This window comes from Vipera berus (genome assembly GCF_964194415.1).
Source record: "Vipera berus genome assembly, chromosome: 4".
In the NCBI taxonomy this organism is placed as follows: domain Eukaryota; kingdom Metazoa; phylum Chordata; class Lepidosauria; order Squamata; family Viperidae; genus Vipera; species Vipera berus.
This window is the reverse complement of record NC_138206.1, coordinates 10,334,377-10,352,409: the sequence shown is the minus strand read 5'-3', so window position 1 is coordinate 10,352,409 and position 18,033 is coordinate 10,334,377. Positions and strand designations below refer to the sequence as shown.

The 18,033-nt window shown below is 40.8% G+C and overlaps 1 protein-coding gene across 1 annotated transcript in view; it reads left to right on the top strand.

Annotated features, from left to right (window-relative positions):
- Positions 1-18,033, top strand: part of GRM5 (glutamate metabotropic receptor 5) — a gene marked incomplete at both ends in the record, with an annotated part of 244,301 nt that overhangs the window by 131,967 nt on the left and 94,301 nt on the right. The gene's annotated exons all lie outside the window — the stretch shown is intronic.

Here is an 18,033-nt window from a genome sequence, read left to right as displayed (position 1 = left end):
CAGAAGCTAGAGGAGAGCATTGATGGAACAGTCCCAGAATACAACGTGGCTGATGAGTGTCTGTGGTGATTTTCCGTCATCCAGGCCACGATTGCTTTTCCAAAAGGCAACTGGACTTTTCCGGGTTTTTCCTTGAAAATGTTTTGCTTCTCCTCCATGCTGGCCGGGAATAGAAGGATTTATATTCTTTGCCATCATCTGGTTCGTCGTGCTCTGAAGGTAGGTGGTTAGCTGTCCAAGTTCACGGCGAAATGCTAACAACCAGGTGACTGCAAGGAATATAAATCCTTCCTTTTCCTTACCATTCAGTCAGAACTGAAGAAGCTCCTTGGGTGAGAAGCAAAACGTTTTCAAGGGAAAAAAAATACACTGTGTCAATGTGGAGAGACGCAGAGTCCAGCCCATTGGTAGTCTGTCTATTACTACCAGTACAATGGGCCAAAAGTGATTTGTTTCTGGCCAACGATAAAGCCAAAAAGGTGGTCTCATTTTGGCAGTTTTAAGTTTTGATCTGGACGTGAAATAAATAAATCAAAAATAGGTTCTTCTACTTCAGCAGGGTGTTGCACACGGATAGGCAACCTCGGCTCTTTTATGACTCATGGACTTCAACTCCCAGAATTCCTGAGTCAGCTGACTCAGGAATTCTGGGAGTTGAAGTCCATGAGTCATAAAAGAGCCGAGGTTGCCTACCCCTGAATCTAGAAGATCTCCAAGGTCCCTTCCAACTCTGTTATTCTCCTCCTCTCATGATCCTCAGAAAGCCTGGCTGATGTCTTAATTATACGTAGGTGGTTTTGATCAAACTTTTCCTTCCCAAGGATTAGAGTTAAGGCCTCACTTAACGCCTCTTTTACCTAGTTTGGAAGCCATTGATAGGGTGGGCACAGCCAATTCTCTTTTTGATATGCAAGCAGGGGTGTTTCAAGGAAAGCGAGATGTGTGCCTCTTTGCTTGCCAGCAGAAGACAAATATAGTCTTTCAGTTCCGGCTCTTTTATTGGAGATTTCTGGGTTTTGGCAGGAATCATCTGCAGCCTGAATACTTGAGCTACTTAGGCTAAAAAATAAAAGACAGGAAGAAAAAAAAACTCTAGGCCTGGAAGATCATGTTTTTTTTTCTTTTCTTTTATATTCTATTTACAGAAATAAACAGTCTTTCTTCTGGAATCACAAAGGTGTTTTCAGGGTTGTCCTCATAAAATGGCTCCCTGAATTGTTTTGCCTCTTTATAAAATGGCAGCCGTTGCAAACCCAACCAGTCACAACTTGCACGTTTGCCAGAAGCTAATTCTCCGCCCCGCCCCACCTCTGGATTGATCCCAGAATAATTTTTATGGGATCTAAAGGCCCAGTTGAATGTAAAAACCAGTGTTTTGTTTCCATCGGGTCAGCTTCCCTTGCAATATAGTTCTTAAAATCATTTTTTGTTTATTTTGAGAAAGCTCAAAATAGTCAGAGAACCTGGTGAGGAACTTGGGCTGAAAGAAAGAGCAGTCTTCTGGATCACAGTATGGTTTTCGTAGGCACCATATTGACTATTTCTAGTTTAAATAAATTCCAGAGCTTGCCCACTAATAGTAGGAAAACGGTGGATAGCAAATATAAAGAGCAAAAAACTTAAGAAGCAAGTATGGCCATCTTTTTAAGGAACAATTCTCTATCATCTCTCCCTCCCTCCCTCCCCCCCTCTCTCTTTATCATCTCTATCTATCTATCATCTATATATATATATATATCATCTATGTAGCTTTATCTATATCTCCATCTCTTGCTCTCTATCTTATCTATCTACCTATCTGTCTATCTATCTATCTATCTATCTATCTATCTATCTATCTATCGTCTACATACCTACCTACCTATCTATCTATTTATCCATTCATCCATCCATCTGGAGTGACTGGACCAAAGTCACCCAGCCTAAGGTGGGGCTAGAACTCACAGGCTCCCACTTTCTAATTTGGTTCTTTTAACTGCCACAACAAACTGTTTCTAGATGACCATTCAAAGGTTCTGAATTTAGGTGGCCCTGCAGCTTTTTACAGCCCAAAAGCAGTTGGCCTGATTTATATTACAGCAATTATTTTGAATGTATAGTTGATTAGCTATGCTTGATTAGAATCAGAGCAAGATGGTTGAAACCGAAATCTGAAATAGTTAAAAAGCTTCGGGAAAGTTAGAGGAATCTCTGAAAATAGAATCATCTTCAAACTGCACAGAAATAGCTTATGAAATCAGCAAGATAAATCTCGCCCTCTCTTTTTTTTCCCCCTTCCAAATGTAGAAAATGATTAGCGTGCTTAAAAACCAGATTGGCACAGACAAATGCTGCATTATTCTTACCCATTTCATTCACTTTAATAAAAGAGAATTTGCTTTAAAGATCTTTCAATGAAATATGAATCTCAGCATATTTGCACAAGGGCAGCATTATGTTTTTTTGCAAGCAAACAGGCTAGTTAGTATCGCCTTCCTTTCATTGTACAATTATTTCTCCAGCAACTTCCAGCTTTGCTGACTTTCTACTTTCTATTTTTCCATGAAAGCCGAAAGGAAATCCTAAGGAAAAAAAGCCTTAGTAAGACCACACCTGGAATATTGCATCCAGTTTTGGTCACCAAATTATAAAAAAAGAGGTTGAGACTTTGGAAAAAGGGCAAAGAAGAACAATAAAGATAATTAGGAGAGTAAAACATATGATGGATGATTGCAGGAATTGGCTATGGCTAGCCTAGTGAAAAGAAAGATTAGGAGAGATGATAGCAGTCTTCCAATATTTGAGGAGCTGCCACAAAGAAGAGGGGGTCAAGCTATTCTCCAAAGCACCTGAAGCCAGAACAAGAAACAATGGATGGAAACCTATCAAGGAGAGAAGCAACCTAGAACTAAGGAGGAATTTCCTGACAGCGAGAACAATCAATCAGTGGAACATCTTGCCTCCAGAGATTGTAGGTGCTCTGGCATTGGAGGTTTTTAAGAAGAGATTGGACAACCATTTGCCTGAAATGGTATAGGGTTTCCTGCTTGAGCATAGGGGTTAGGCTAGAAGATCTCCAAGGTCCTTCCAACTTTGTTATTCTGTCAAAAACATGCTAGATGCCAAGTGTGCAAATTTTGATCACATGATTGTGGGGAAAGCTGAGACGGTCATAAGCACAAAGACCAGTTATAATAGGTGTCCCCAGCCCCTAGTCCATGGACCGGTACCAGTCTGTGGCATGCCAGCAACCGGTCCACACGAACAAGCAAAGCCCCATTCGTGGGATGCAGGCAACATACAAAATCCCACACTCTCCGGTCCACGGAAAAACCTCTCTCCACAGAACTGGTCCCTGGTGGCAAAAAGGTTGGGGACCTCTTGAGTTATAAGTCACTTTTTTCCAGTGCCGTTGTAACTTCAAAAGGTTGCTAAATGAATGACCTCCAAGGTCCCTTCCAAATAATAATAATAATAATAATAATAATAATAATAATAATAATAATAATAATAATAATAATAATAATAATAATAATAATAATAATAATAATAATAATAATAATAATTATTATTATTATTATTATTATTATTATTATTCAAGAGCCTTGGTGGAGCAGTGGGCTAATGCCTCCTTAAGTAACACCAGCTGCCTGCAATTAGTGCAGGTTCGAGTCCCACCAGGCTCAAGGTTGACTCAGCCTTCCATCCTTCCGAGGTAGGTAAAATGAGGACCCAGATTGGTGGGGGCAATTAAGCTGACTTTGTAATAATGCCGCTTGGGGTGTGTGTAAGCCCTAATAAGCAGGCATATACATAGAATGAAGGCTACTGCTAAGTTTGTAAGCCGCCCTGAGTCTTCGGAGAAGGGTGGGATATAAATGGAATTAAAATAAAAAATAAAAATAAAATTATTATTATTATCTGTCATCCGACAACAATTCTTACCATCATACCCTCCTCCCCTTCCATGCCCTAAGCTCAAAAAACACCGCTCAATGAATTTCAAGAGAAGATATTCTCCAGCGAGGTAAGAATATGATAAATAAATCAGCAGCCCTTTTGAACAGGGAGAAAAGAAATCCGAAAACTGGCTAGGAAAATATCAGCATAGCTTTCTGTAGCACAGAGGGAAGAAAACACACAGCTAATCGGGCCTGAATTCTTTTTTATGTCTTTATTTATTTTCAATGATTCTATCAGTTTCTTCAAATAATTCAATTTAGATGGCTACTTTTGCAATAAATGCTAAGCTGACAGACCGGATGTGTAAGAAACTGACAATTTACACATGTAAACAGGTATCAGTGAACAGAATGTAGGCAAAATGCACACTATTTTCTGTTTTGTCTGAATTGATACACGCACATACCTGCACCTATACAGAGATGATTGACATGGCATTGTGACACATTTTTTTTTACATATAAGATGATTTAGATGTCATTAAGATACTGGTGGCTAATATGACTCACTTAGGAATATGGTAATACTTTAAGTAGGTGTAATCCTTTGTGCTTTGTTAAAATGTATTTATATAAGACTGAAAGATTATATTATGAAGGTTATGTTATTCTGAAGAAATGTTTTTTTTTAAAAATGCCTGTAAATTTTCCTTAAGTTATTGAAACCATCTAATCTAAGATAAGGGAAACAGTGCCTGGAGCCTGGCATGGTTAGTGTTCCCATCACAATTACTACTGTTCTTCTTTCCTTGTGTAAAGTAATTAGATACCCCCACATAGATTTGATGCAATCCAGTCCCATCTGTTATCAATCAGCTTTTTTTTTATTTGGGGCTTGTTAAGACAGCATACTGTTATAATAACATGGACCTACATTCCTAGCATACAAATATATCAGTGAATAATCTGGTCTTTTGTGTCCAGACCACTGATGGATTCTTGGATCATTTTTTTAAAGTATTAATTAATTAATTAATTAATTAATTAAAAGATTTAAATATTTAAGAATATTAATTAATATACACTGTCCATCTTGATATTTATATTGCACTTTTATTATTTTTATAAATAATTCAAAGTGGTGAAGCAAATTATACGCCTTCTTCCTTCTATTTGCCCCATAACAGCAACCCTGTGAGATGAGCTGGGTTGACAGAGACTGACTGGCCCAAAGTCACTAAGGCGGGACTAGAACTCACACTCTCCTGGCGATTAGGCCAAAGTCACCCATCAGGCTTTTGTGGGTAAGGCAGTACTAGAACTCAGAGTCTCCTGGTGATTGGCCCAAAGTCACCCAGTTGTCTTTCATGGCTAATGCAGGACTAGAACTCACAGTCTCCTGGTTTCTAGGCCGGCACCTTAATCACTAGACCAAGCTGGCTATCTAACGAAAACTATATTTTACATAACTATAAAATCGTATCAAACCATATTAAATAGTTAAAAAGACAGAAGCCAAAGCAGAATTAAAGGCAATTTTTTAAAAAGAAAATAATGATAGCTTGTTTATTGGTTTGTCGTTAACATGATTTGAACCCAAGTTCATAGCTTTCCAACGTCTGCTTGAGGAATATTCCCACTGGCCGCAAAGAAAGCAAATATGGATTCCTTTTTGTCCTTTTGCTGCCAGAAAATCTCTTAGAGGAGATTGGAGCAGTGGTGGGATTCAAATATGTGAACAACCGGTTCTCTGTGTGGATGCCGCTTCCAGAAGTCCATTCTGGGCCTGGGTAACAAAAAAAATTAGCTACTGGTTCTGCCAAAGGGTTGCGAACCGGCTGAATCCCACCACTGGATTGCAAGTCCCTCCATAGAAAATTTTCAAAAGGGACAAATGACTGCAGAATTGGAATTTTCTGTCCTTCCATTCATGCAATGCAGAGGTTGCAATAGCCCCTCAGGTTTGAATAGTAAAACTAGGGATTGCATTCCAAGAAGTAGCTACAGGCAGTCCTCGACTTACAACCATTTGTTTAGCGACTGTTTCAAGTTACAACAACGCTGGAAAAAGTGATGCACACTTTAAGGCTATTGGAGCATCCACACAGTCACGCAATCAAAATTAAGGCTCTTGGCACCCAGCATGTACATGCACTCCTCGACTTACGACCACAACTGAGCCCACAATTTCCATGGTTAAGCGAGACAGTTGTTAAGGGAGTCTTGCCCCATTTTACAACCTTTCTTGTCACAGTTGTTAAGTGAATTACTGCAGTTGTGAAGTTAGTAACACCGTTGTAAGGTGAATCTGACTTCCTCATTGACTTTGCTTGTCAGAAGGTTGCAAAAGGTGATCACATGACCCCAGGACTCTGTGACCTTCATAAATATGAGTCAGTTGCCAAGTGTCTGAATGTTGATCACGTAACCATGAGGATGTCACATCAGTTGTAAGTCATAAATCAGTTTTTTCAGTACTGTTGTAACTTTGAGCTAAACAAATGGTTGTGGTCGAGGACTACCTGTGTTTATGACAGTTGCAGCATCCCAGGATCATGTGATCGCCATTTGCAACCTTTCCAGCCAGTTTCCAACAAGCGAAGTCAGTAGGGGTAGTCTGGAATCACTTTACGACCACCTGATTCACTTAACAACTGCTGTATTTCACTTAGCAACCATGGGGGGAAAAAGGTCACAAAATCGGGCATGATTCACTTAACAAGCACCTTGCATAGCAGCAGAAATTATATTCCTGATTGTGGTCATAATTCAAGGACCACTGTGCAACTGAGCAAAGAAATCTGCAGAAAAAAGATGGTGGAATTAGAATGAGAAACGGGGCACTTCCAGAAACAAATTTAACAAATTCAAAATAAAAAGAATTGGACAAGTCCAGACCAAAAAAATGATAAGAACCAAAAGAAAGACATGGAAAAGGCCAAGAAAACAACATTGGATTTAATTTAATGTACCATGAAATGTAACTTAAAAGTTAATTAATTCAGTACATTAGTAAGATTTATCCCTGTGGATTTATGCTTTTCTGCTTCTGTCACATGAATAATTATGGAGAGGTCCTAAAGATTGCATCTGTATTTTTTGAAGCAGGCTTAATCAGTGGTCCTGGAGCCTTGAATCCTTCATTTCTGATATAAAATGAAATTTCAAACTGAAGTACAACATAAGACAGAATGCTAACATATTGTAAAGCAGGGGTCTTCGAACTTGGCCCTTTGATGACTTGTGGACTTCAGCTCCAAGAATTCCTCAGCCAGCATGCTGAATTCTGGGAGTTGAAGTCCACAAGTCATCAAAGGACCAGGTTTGAAGACCCCTATTGTAAACTGTCCAAAGCCATTTGGAAACAAGTGATGTCTAAATCTGTAAAAAATCAATACATCTGCAAAATACAAATACAGAGAACATAGAATGGTAGAGTTGGAAGGGACCTTGCAGGTTTTGTAGCCCAACCCACTGCTCAAGCAGGAGACTCTATACCAGGGGTCTTCAAACTTGGCTCTTTTATGACTTGTGGACTTCAACTCCCAGAATTCCTCAGCCAGGCATGCTGGCTGAGGAATTCTGGGAGCTGAAGTTCACAAGTCATAAAAGGGCCACGATTGAAGAGCCCTGCCCTATACCATTTCAGTTATATGGTTGACCTTCTTTTTGAAAGCCTTCAGTGATGGAGCACCCACAACTTCTGAAGGCAAGCTGTTCCACTGGTTGATTGCTTTTGCTATTAGGAAATTTCTCCTTAGATATAAGTTCTCTCCTGGATTAGTTTCCATTCATTGTGGTGCTTTGGAAAATAGTCTTGACGCCCCTCGTCTTTTAGGACCCTCTCAAATCATGTCTCCCCAGTCCCTCTTTTCATTAGACTAGACATACCCTAATTCCAGCAATCGTTTTTCATATGTTTTAGCCTAAAGGTAAAGGTAAAGGTAAAGGTTCCCCCGCACATGCGTGCTAGTCGTTTCCGACTCTAGGGGCCGGTGCTCATCTCCGTTTCAAAGCCGAAGAGCCAGCGCTTGTCCGAGGACGTCTCCGTGGTCATGTGGCCGGCATGACTAGACGCCAAAGGCGCACGGAACGCTGTTACCTTCCCACCGTAGTGGTCCCTATTTTTCTACTTGCATTTTTACGTGCTTTCGAACTGCTAGGTTAGCAGAAGCTGGGACAAGTAACAGGTGCTCACTCTGTTACGCGGCACTCGGGATTCGACCCACCAAACTGCCGACCTTCTGATTTTAGGACCCTCTCAAATCATGTCTCCCCAGTCCCTCTTTTCATTAGACTAGACATACCCTAATTCCAGCAATCGTTTTTCATATGTTTTAGCCTAAAGGTAAAGGTAAAGGTAAAGGTTCCCCCGCACATGCGTGCTAGTCGTTTCCGACTCTAGGGGCCGGTGCTCATCTCCGTTTCAAAGCCGAAGAGCCAGCGCTTGTCCGAGGACGTCTCCGTGGTCATGTGGCCGGCATGACTAGACGCCAAAGGCGCACGGAACGCTGTTACCTTCCCACCGTAGTGGTCCCTATTTTTCTACTTGCATTTTTACGTGCTTTCGAACTGCTAGGTTAGCAGAAGCTGGGACAAGTAACAGGCGCTCACTCTGTTACGCGGCACTCGGGATTCGACCCACCAAACTGCCGACCTTCTGATTTTAGGACCCTCTCAAATCATGTCTCCCCAGTCCCTCTTTTCATTAGACTAGACATACCCTAATTCCAGCAATCGTTTTTCATGTTTTAGCCTACAGCCCCCTCATTGTTCTCCTTGCTCTTCTCTGCACTCTTTCCAGAGTCTCAACATCTTTTTTATATTGTGGTGACCAGAACCGGATGCAGTATTCCAAGTGTGGTCTTACTAAAGCTTTACAAATAAATACAAATAAATTATAGCGACAGAATCCATACCTTGCATTTATACTATCTCTTCACGCAAACATCATTTCATACCTTATTCTGGTTTGTTTTTCATTTTGGATTCTGTCTTTTTTGTTAATGAATGTTCAGCATTCGCATCAATTTGTCAGCTCACTGCAGTTTTTCCTCCATATTAAAAAGGAAGAAAAGAAGGGCTTTTGATGCTTTCAGTCAGAAACTCATGTACAGTGGCATTATATCGCTGCTGTTCCTGCGGCTCATGAGCTAATGAATGTTTGGAAATCTCATTTATTTCTTGAGCAAGCTGTCAATGGATAACCGGAATATAGAGAATTTATGAGGACCTCTCTACATAAGGTTGAGAAACAAACCACTAGTCAATTTCTGTTAGAAATAATGGCTTCCTTTTTTATGGGACTTTTTTTTTAAAAAAAGAAAGAAAAAAGAATAAAGATGTTTTCAATTTCGTATTTCACAAATGAAACATCATTTTCATATTTAACCCCAAAAAATTGTGAAAGGTTTTGATTTACAGAAAACTTCAAGTTATAAAATCAGTCATCCAAGTCAAACACTAGTTTCAGAAAGATCATAAGATGATGGCCCTAAGACCAAAGATGGCATCAAATTAGTATTTCCAAATAATTTTGCCACATCACATTTTTTTCTTTTTTAATAAATGGCTTTACTATTTTTTTTCCTCTCTCTCTGTTTTTCTATCTCTGCTCCCTCTTGCTTTCTCACACATAATGAGTGAGGAGTTGAGAAATGCTGTTTGCATTTTAGCTCCTAACTTTCTCAGCTTCCAGAAAAACAAAATAAATGGAAATTTTGCCCATTGGTTGTACAATGTTACAGTGTCAACAGCCATATATACCTAAGGTTTTTTAAGAATCGATTAGTTGATTAGAGCATAGAATCAGAGTGAGGGAAGGGGCCTCAGAGGTCTTCTAGTCCAACCCCTTACACAAGGCAGGAGACTTTACACCAGGGGTCTTCAAATGTGGCCCTTTTATGACTTGTGGACTTCAGTTCCCAGAATTCCTCACCCAGGCACGCTGGCTGAGGAATTCTGGGAGCTGAAGTCCACAAGTCATCAAAGGGCCAAGTTGGAAGACCCCTGCTTTACACAGTCACAATCAAATGATTGTCCAGCCTATTTTTTAAAAACCTCCAGTGTTGGAGCACCCACAACTCTGGGAGACATGCTATTCCATTAATTAATTGTTCTCACTGTCAGAAAATGTCTCTTTACTTCTAGGATGAATCTCTCTTTTACAAGCTTCCACCCCACTACCTCTTGCTGCCACTCTGTTGCCTTGGAGTACAAATCAATCCCCTCTTATCTGTGACAGCCCATCAAGTACTGGGAGACAGTTATCATGTTCCCCCCCTCCCCAATCCTTCTCTTCAATAGGCTAGACATACCTTCAAGTTCCTTCAAGTGTTCATCATACAATTTAGATCATCTTTGTTGCTCATCTCTGTACACTTTCTAGGAGCTCAGTATCTTTTTTTGTATTATACCGATACAAACAGATGAGAGAGAGAAAGAGAGAGAGAAAGAGGGAAAGAGGGAGGGAGGAAGAGAGAGAAAGAGAGGGGGAGGGAGGGAGGGAGAAAGAGAGAGAAGGAGAGAGAGAAAAAGAAAGGGAGAGAGGGGGAGAAAGAGAAGGGGAGAAAGGGAGGGAGAGAGGGAGAAAGAAAGAAAGAGGGGGAGAGGGAGAGAGAAAGAGAGAGAGAGAAGGAGAGAGAGAAAGGGAGAGAGGGGGAGGGAGGGAGGGAGAGAGAGAAAGAGAAGGGGAGGGAGGGAGAAACAGAAAGAGGGGGAGGGAGGGAGAGAGAGAAAGAAAGAGAGAGGGGGAGGGAGGGAGAAAGAGGGAGGGAGAGAGAGAGATGATAGATACGGGTGTATATGTGTATGTGTGCGTACAGGTGTATGTATTCATTTTGGCCCATCCATTCATATGAATTACCGTTGGCCAAAAGAAAGTTGCGCACCACCAATTCATTGATGTTTTTTTTTACTTGTGAAAAACAAACTAACCAAACACTTCCATTAAGTCACCTCCAGTGATGTACTTCTGGGGACTCTCTAAGAGCTTCAGGATAGGATTATATTGGACTCAGGAGATTCTGAAGATCAAGAGAACGAGAGAAGTTCCCAGAAGGAAAAGTAATGCAGTCATCTCAGGAAGAATATGGGTGAATGTATAGCTCAGTCTATAATCCAGGTTGAAAATTCAGACTCATAACTTTGCTGAGTTACAAAGCGTCCTTTATTTTACCACTAAAATCGTGTTGAAAGCAAATGCACTTCTGTGCACTGGTTTGAATCCAACACATCAATTTTCACCTGAAGTTTTGGCACTGAAAGCACACAACAGCAAGAGATTTTTGTCTTTGTTGGCCCTTCTTGGATGTTTTTCAATGATGCTTCTGATTATCTACCTTACATTCTAATAGAAACATAGCTTGTTGAATTCCAGTTACCTTTTTTGATATATTAAACCATTCTCTTAACTGTGTGTATAAAAGCCATTGAAAACTACATCAGCTGCAGTCAATTGTTCTGAAGATGTCAAGGGCAACCCACTCTTGAAAATATTGCTCAGAAAGTTATTTGGATTCATCCATATCATTCCAAGGAATCATACCGCCCAAAAAAACTCTTTTTCACCAGAAGATAACTGCATGTACCCATAATTGTGGCTTACTTCTAATAATCACATGTTCTTCTTTGTTCTCTTTTAATACAAACTCATCCCAAAGCACAATGTTTTAGATCAGAGGTCTTCCAACTTGGTCCTTTTTATGACTTGTGGACTTCAACTCCCAGAATTCCTCAGGCAGCATGCCTGGCTGAGGAATTCTGGGAGTTGAAATCCACAACTCATAAAGGGGCCAAGTTGGAAGACCCCTGTTTTAGATAAAACCAGCTGAATTCTTCTCTTTAATTACATGTATCTAATTATTGATGGAAGAGCCATGGTGGCACACTGATTAGCCCTGCTCACTGCCAGGAGTTCAATCCTCACGAGCTCAAGGTTGATTCAGCCTTCCATCCTTCTAAGGTTGGTAACATGGGGACCCAGATTGTTGGGGGCAGTAGGCAAATAATGCTTACATTGTAAGCCTCCCAGAGAGTGGTATAAAGCACTATGGAGCAGTATGTAAGACTAAGTGCTATTGCTATTGCTAATTAGAACTGTCAATTTTTCCATCTGCACCAATTCTGTCACCTTACCATCTATTCTCCTATTGTGTCTTTCCATCTGTGTGCATATATGATTCTTGCCACTGTCAACGCATATACACTAGTAACCAAGTTCTGAATTTTCTTTCAAGTTCGTTATCCATTATACCTAAAGGGAAACTTTTGGTTCTAATGTTATATTTATTTTACGAATCTTCTGAATTCAGTGGTTCTAAAGTCATACAAAACATCAAGGAGTTAAAAACTGACTTAAGCTCAGAATCTAGTCAGGTCCGTGATGTCAGACCAACTTAACTCTAGACCAGGGGTAGGCAACCTTGGCTCTTTTATAACTCGTGGACTTCAACTCCCAGAATTCCTGAGCCAGCATGGCTTAGCATGGAAACCTCTCTCATTTCCCCTCAGCATGGCTGGCTCAGGAATTCTGGGAGTTGAAGTCCACGAGTCATAAAAGAGCCAAGGTTGCCCGCCCCTGCTCTAGACCCTAGAAAGAGTCCAGAGAAGAGCACCAAAGATGACTAGATGGCTGGAGGCTAGAATATACAATGAACAGTTGCAGGAACTGGATATGTCTAGTCTAACAAAGAGAAGGACAAGGGCTGATATGATAGCAGTCTTCCAATCTCTCAGGGGTTGCCCCAAAGAAGAGGGAGTCCAGCTATTCTCCAAAGCACATGAAGGCAGGACAAGAAGCAATGGATGGAACCTAATCAAGGAGAGAAGCAACCTGGAATTTAGGAGAAATGTCCTGACAGTGAGAACAATTAATCAGGGGAACGACTTGCCCCCAGAAGTTGTGGGTGCTCCAACACTGGAGGTTTTCAAGAAAAGATTGGACAGCCATTTGTCCACAATGGTATAAGGCCTTCTCCTTGGGCAGGGACTTGGACTAGAAGATCTCCAAGGTCCCTTCCAACTCTGTTAATCTGTAATTCTGTATCAATAAGACTGTGCAATCTTCTGGATCGGAAGAGAAAAATATAATCTGGACAGCATGAAGACACCTACGATATGTGCCACATCTGGGACATCCTTAATCAACTAGATATGTTCCAGGGAATGGTATTGGAGCAACAACCAAGAGCAACAGTGCCGGAAGGAGCTTCTTTAAGGTGTTATTGACAGATCATGCTATTTTGCATGTTGAATCCTTTTCTTTCCCTTCAAATCTGCATCCCATCCCAGCCCTACCAAGTAACCCAACAGCATCAGATACGCTCTTTCCCGCTCTTTTAGTAATATGCATTTTTTTGAAAAAATTATGGAATGTTTTAATATTGTTCATTTTACGGCTTGTTTTTTAACGGTGTGACACCCATAGTCGTGTCTGTACGATGGGCAGCTATATAAATAAATATGAATAAATAAATGTATAAAATAAATAAACATAAATTCAGCCAGAAGCCTGCTTAGATGAGCAGTTCTTCAGTTGATTCTCAGAGCCTATGATTATTTTATTTCAAGGCAATGCAGCTATTTGTTCATTTTTGGAACCATTTCCTGCCTTGACTGAAAAAAAGAGAGCAAAGCAGTAAGATGTTGGATCCCTGTATTACAATCTAAAAAGGCTTGTCATATATATTGACTTTGTTTTCTCACATAACCTTCAAGGACACCATATTTTCAAGAAATTTAGGCTGTTGTATTTGACCAGAACTTTAATGGACTGTAGAAACTAATACTTAGTTAAACATGCCTTGGATGTGGTCACTTCAACAAGAACATGCTGGTTAAAGATAAGGAGGGATTTAGCATCTCTTCTCTCCTCCTCCTCCTCCTCCTCCTCCTCTTCTTTCTTCACATAGTTTACCTCAGATGCTTTTGGATGTTCTACCATGATGTGATGTTACCATCAGTGTAAAATTAGCACAAACAAAGCATCTAGAACAGATGGTGGCAGGAAGTGAGTCAACCTGGTGAACCCATCTGGTGGGGAGGGAGGCTGCGCGCGTGAGGGTAGCATCAGGAACAGATGCTTTGTTCCTTCAGCAATGGAACTATTTTTTGGATTGCACACAGAAATACACACAGAGGTGATAGAAGATAGATGACTAAATGATAGATAGATAGATAGATAGATAGATAGATAGATAGATAGATAGATAGATAGATAGGCAGGCAGGCAGACAGACAGACAGACAGACGGATGCATGGATGGATGGATGGCAATAACAATGTCACTTAGACTTGTATGCCGCTTCACAGTGCTTCACAGCCCTCTCTAAGCTGTTTTTACAGAGTCAGCATATTGCCCCCAACAATCTGGATTCTCATTTTATCGACCTTGGAAGGATGGCAGGCTGAGTCAACTTTGAGCCAGTGAGAATTGAACTGTGAACTGCTGGCAGTCGTCAGTCATCAGAATTATCCTGCAATACTGCATTCTAACTACTGCACCACCACGGTATGTAGGTCTTGGCGTATTCAGGTCTTTTCCCGTGTGAGATTGAGGGTGTCTTGGTGACGTTTTGCCAAGGTCCCACTCGTCATCTTCAGGCTGGTGTCTTCAGCTTTGTGCTTTGCTCACCAAAGACACCAGCCTGAAGATGACGAGTGGGACCTCGTCGAAACGTCGCCAAAACACCCTCAATCTTACATGGGAAAAGACCCGAATACGCCAAGACATATATATATATATATATATATATATATATATATGTAGGTCTAGAGTCTCGGGTTTCTTCCCGCGTTCCTTTCATCTTCAGAAAGTTGTGGCGACGTTTCGACGAAATCCTATATATATATATATATATATATATATATATATATATATATATATATATATATATATGTTTCAAATGTTAACTATTTAGATTACCTTGCTAGGCCCCAAACATGGGGCAAATCTTTATTTCCTGTTTTCAGCCTATCTTAAAGGCTATCAAACAGGCAGTAGTCACACCGGACAATTCATATATTTGTGTAAAATTTACTAACTAGAACCCCTTTAATTCTTTGTTAGTAAATTTTACACATATATATATATATATATATACACACACACACACATATATATAAAGATTAGCCTTCAGAGGGAAGTAACACACCACTCAAAATATGTAGTACTCCACATTGCAACCTTGCTTTGAGGAACATTTTATCAGAACTTCAGTCCTTCAGTCCTAATATATTGACTTCACGTCCTTTTCATGGACTTCCCTTGGAGATATCTTTACTGGCTGTGTAAGAAAAACAGTACTAGATTAGATAGGTATTTGGCCTGATCTATCATGGATCTTCCTATAGTCTTAGGAGTATTGGAATATACGCACATATGTATACCTTTATTTACAGGACTCTTATGGCCACCTATCTCAGCCTTCTAGATACTGTACTTTAGCTTCCCTTTCAAATGCTCTGAATGATGAAAGAGCCGTTCAAAATTTATGGACGTCCCACTAAAATGTCTGAAGTGCCCAGCTGATTGGTATTGTGCAGGTCCAAGCCAGAGCTTATATGCACATAAGAAAGAGAACACAGCCCAGTATGTTGCCTTTGCCCTGCACATCACAAAAATTAAGGAAGCTGAGAAGGTCCATTAAGTCATTAAATTAATGCCTTGCTCAGTGCAGGAATCCACATTTAGAGCATCTCAACAGATGGTCCACATTGTGTTTGAATATATTTAGTGAAAGGGAGCCAGTCACCTTTCTGAGTAATTGTTTTTTCCATCATCGTCAAACTGGATTTCCCACTGAGGGAATGAGTAGTACAAAGACACCCAGCCAGCTTTCATGCCTAAGGCAGTACTAGAACTCACAATTTCCTGGTTTCTAGCCCGGTACCTTCACCACTAGGCCAAACCTGCTTGGTGAAAGCTTGTTAAAAGAAATCCAACCTTAGAAGTAAGGAGAAATGTTCTGACAGTGAGAAAAATTCATCAGTGGAATCGCTTCCTTTCTGGAGTTGTGGGTTTTCACTGCAGGTTTTCAAAAGTAGACTAGACAATTTGAACTGAAGGGGCATCTCCTGCCTTGAGTAAAGTGTTGGAGTAGAAGACTCCCGAAGTCCCCTTCGGCCCTGTGATTCTATGTTCTTCAATCCCTCAGTTAGATTGACCGTAATCTAATTGGTTTTGTTTTGGTGGCCACAAAATCCTACAATGTCTTTCTCCCTTTGCGATGCTTTAGATCAGAGGTCTTCAACCTTTCCGGGCTTGAGGACTGGAGGGAAGGAGAGCAGCTTCAAAATTGGTGTGCATGTGCGCATGTGCATGCACGGGGCCACACACACTGGCGTGGCACTGGCAGCCCCGTTTGCGCATGCGGCATTGCGCTGGTGCTGTGTGCATGTGGGAACAGCTGTGCACACACACCCCACGGCGACTAGTAGCACATGCGCAAATGGGCTGTGGACACCCGCCCCATGCTAGCATTCCCGTTCATACCCGCGTGCATGTGCAAACAGGGCCGCAGGCACTAGAGTGAGTGTGGGGGGGGGAATGTGGACCATAGGTTGGGGAGCCCTGGTTTAGATTGTACAATATTTCAGTGTTTTAATATGCCAAAGTATTGTAGCTGTACAGTAGTTTTTTGGAATGCAGTAATGTAGTAGTAGTAGTAGTAGTAGTAGTAGTAGTAGTAGTAGCAATAGTAGTAATAGTAATAGGCACCTTGGGTGCAATCCCAAAACAACTGGAGCACCTCTTGAACACCATTGGCATTGACAAATTTGCCATTAGTCAATTGCAAAAGACGACCTTACTAGGAACTGCTTCCATCCTGCGATGATATCTGTAATACCATCAAACATCCACATCTGCCTATCCCAGGTCCTTGGTAAGGACTCGATAGGTAGACAAAAATGCCAAATCCAGTCTGAACATCTGGCTGACTGCTCAGGCAGGATACCCTATACCATTTCAGACAAATGGCTGTTCAGTCTCTTCTTAAAAACTTCCAGTGTTGGAGCATTCACAGCTTCAATTTTAAATCCAAAAGGTCCTTCAGAGTGCACAAGAATATGAGCATTAACACCTGCCTGAAAACCATCAATGCCTTTTCCTGGTACTTTGAACACTCCAAAATACCTTTTATAAATGAAAATTGAAGTGTAGCTCAGCTTTATAATCCCATTATTCCCCAGCGTTGTTCCGAATCACGTAAAATGTTCCACCTCACTGATACATTAAAACAATGGCAATAGGCATTGGATGTCAGCTTTTAGCATTAGGCAAAGCAGGAAACTTCATTATACCTCGAGTCCATCACAGCTGCCAATTTGTTCTCAGAGGCTTCTGATCAGCTTTGCCTGAAGAGGCAGTCCGTGCCCTCTGTGTTTGATTTACATCTCCTCTGCAAATTGGACACTGGAGGGAGTTGGAGACAGGAGCGTTTCAGCTCTGAATCAAAAAGCCTGCTGCTTTTGTAGAGAAAGTGATTAAAAACTGGCCTTGTGACCCATATAATTTCTCTGTATAACACTTTTTGTATTGCTGTGATGCTGGAGAAAAAGCCTCAGGTGCAGTTTAATGAATGATTTAGCACCGTGCAATCATTGCAACAACTGGTTCAGATTTTCCGGGGGGGGGGGCAGGAAAGTGATATAAAAGTTGTATGCAGACGTGTTTTGTGTATGATGTTTATATCGCCATCACCTTCATCGAAATTCAGTTTTTAACAAAACCTTTCAGCAGAGAGATCATTCGTCAATACGGGCATTTGACTTATGGAATTCTCAAGGCAGAAAATGGATGGTGTTTTAGAATAACCAAAGCGTAACCATAACAATGGAAGTTGAACATTCAGGTAAAGGGAATAAGATTCCAGGTGTTACAGCATTGCTTTGCCATTGGAGATGGCCTCTCCTGTCTCCCAAGGGTGTATTCATTTATTTCTGAAATTGGCTTTTGGAGGAGATGTAATAGGAAAATAGTTCTGCAAAATGACATTGTGTAGCATGATTGAACGGCAACATAAATGCTTTCCTAAAGGATCGTTAACTTTGGAGAGGAAAGGTTATCCCCTGTCATAATATGTATTACTTAACAACAAGATGCTATGTATTTTTTTAAAAAAAATTTGTAGATATGTGTGGTTTCTTTCTT